Raw genomic sequence first — 2,440 nt, 5'->3', positions numbered from 1 at the left:
GCGTGGATGCTGTCCCACCGCGTTGACCCTGTCCACTATCCTTTGCCATAGTTCCATCTTCCTGGCAATTGTGGTGTGCTGCACCTGTGCCCCGAAGAGCTGGGGCTCTACACGGACTAATTCCTCCACCATGACCCTGAGTTCGGCGTCACTGAACCTGGGGTGTCTTTGGGGTGCCATGGGGTGGTGTGGTTGAGGTGTGGGGTGGCGTTTGTTATGATGAGTGTGGTGCGTGTGGTGGTGTGTGGTGTTTGGTGCGTGGATTCTGTGTGGGTGATGGTATTGTGTGCCTCTGTGTTGTGGGATTCTCTATTCTGTGCTCTGTCTCTAGCCTTTGTCAATGATTTCGGGTGGTAGGGGCTTGTGGGTGATGTGGGTGTGTGTTTTATATTGTATTGGATGTGTGGGAGTGGTGTTAGTATGTGTATCAGGTGTGTGTATTTCGAAGTGACCAATGTGGCTGAGTTTTCTATGGGTGTGTGTATTTTGACCGCGGCGGTGTGTACCGCCAATGGAATACCGCGTTTGAAATGACCGCCGCGTGGATTTGTGGCTCGGAATGGTATGGGCGTATTTCTGTTGGCGTGACGGTGGAGGTTTGGTCAGCGCCATTTTTTCGCTGACCTTTGGTGTGGCGGATTATTGAGGATGTCGGGTTTTCGGCGGTTTGACAGTTGCGGGTCAGAATGACCGTGGCGGTTTACCGCGGCCGCGGCGGTGTTATGGCGGTCTTCTGGCCGGCGGTAAGCGCCATTTCCCGCCGAGGTCAGAATGACCCCCTAAGTGTGAAGGTTAACTTTTAACCGAGGCCTCCCGCGGCTTGTAGCCGAGCAGGGCTCCATCACGGTCGGCCTGAAACTTTGATTTTGCCCCGGTCGAGGTGCAACCAGATGACCCAATTGGCGCTTTTTGTTTCTAGGTGCTAAAATATAATAATTCTTTATAAATTCATATCTCCGGGTCCCCTTATCCGATTTTATTCGATTTGGTGTCATTTTAAAGATAAAAATATAATCTATTTTTATAAATTGGTTTTGGATTTTTAAACTGTTTCCTGTGTTTTATTTAAATACTGTTTTGTGATATTTGAATGCTTTACACTCTGTCTCCTAAGTTAAGCCTTGACTTTCGTTGCCAAGCTACCAAGGGTTGAGCTTGGTTTAATTTACTGAGACCTAACTGGACCTTAGTGGAGGTTAGTGGCCTATTGCTAAGTGTGGGAACCTACCTGCCCTTACCAATAACCCATTTTCGAACATTTTTGGTGGCAGCGGTGGGATCCTATACTTGTGTTCAGTATCACGTTACAGTTTTAAGTAAAACAAATTAAAACTCCTTTAAGTTGTCCTAGTGCAAAAATTGTTTTTAATTTTTCATTTGGATTAATTTCAATTATTGAATTTGTGTGATTTTTCTAAATTCTTGTTTCCAATTTTTGCAAAAAGTTTTTGTTGACACAAAACTAGGGAGCCATGGAGCTTGATCTGGCTAGCCTACCCACACTGACAGTAGTCCAGCTTAGGGGGTTGTGTACTGAAAGAGGGTTGCCTACAACCACTGACCTCAGGAAGCATGTCCTGATCAAATCCCTGACAGCATGGGCTGAGGCCCCAGACGTAGACCCAGAGGAAGCTCCAGAGGAGGGAGAAGTAGGGGAGGATGCTGGCTGTAACCACTCAGGGGAGGGAGGGCATCTGAGCCTAAGTGAGGATGAGGAAGACCAGTCCTCATTACATACAGTCACTAGGGGCAGACCCAAAGCTAGTTGGGGGAAGGGGGTCCCTTCAGGAGGAGAGAACCTGTCCCTCAGAGAAAGGGAGCTGGAGGCCCAGCTAGCATTCATAGCTTTGGAGGCAGAGAAGCTGGCCCCAGAAAAGAAAAAGTGGGCAAAGAGAGAGAAAAGAGATGGTGGTAGCGACAGAGAAGTTGAGGTGTCCATGGGTGGGGGTTTTTGCCCCAGATTACCCAAGGGGGTGGTTCCTGCTTATTTAGAGGGGGATGATATAGACAAGTGCTTGGAGGCCTTTGAGAGGGCACTCCAAATGAGAAGGGTTAGGCCTCAATACTGGGGTTCACTTTTATGGGAGTTGGTCCCTAACTCAGGGAGGGATAGGCTTCTGACCTTAAGAGGGGAGGACGCAGATTCATACCCTAGTATGAAGAGGTGCTTAGCCAAGAAGTTTGGTCTGACCCCAGAGCAGTATAGAATGAAGTTCAGGGACACCCAGAAGGTCAGTACCCAGTCTTGGGTTGACTTTGTAGACACCTCACTTAAGGCACTAGAGGGCTGGATTATTGGTCACAAAGTAAATGTTTATGAGGGGTTATACAATCTGATCATGAGAGAGCACATCTTGACCAATTGTAGCCAAGAAAGGTTACTCCAGCATCTAGTGGACTCTAAGCAGACCAACCCTAGAGAGCTAGGGGAGGCAGCTGA

The sequence above is a fragment of the Pleurodeles waltl genome, chromosome 5 (genome assembly GCF_031143425.1).
Source record: "Pleurodeles waltl isolate 20211129_DDA chromosome 5, aPleWal1.hap1.20221129, whole genome shotgun sequence".
Classification (NCBI taxonomy): Eukaryota; Metazoa; Chordata; class Amphibia; order Caudata; family Salamandridae; genus Pleurodeles; species Pleurodeles waltl.
This window is presented reverse-complemented; position numbering follows the sequence as displayed.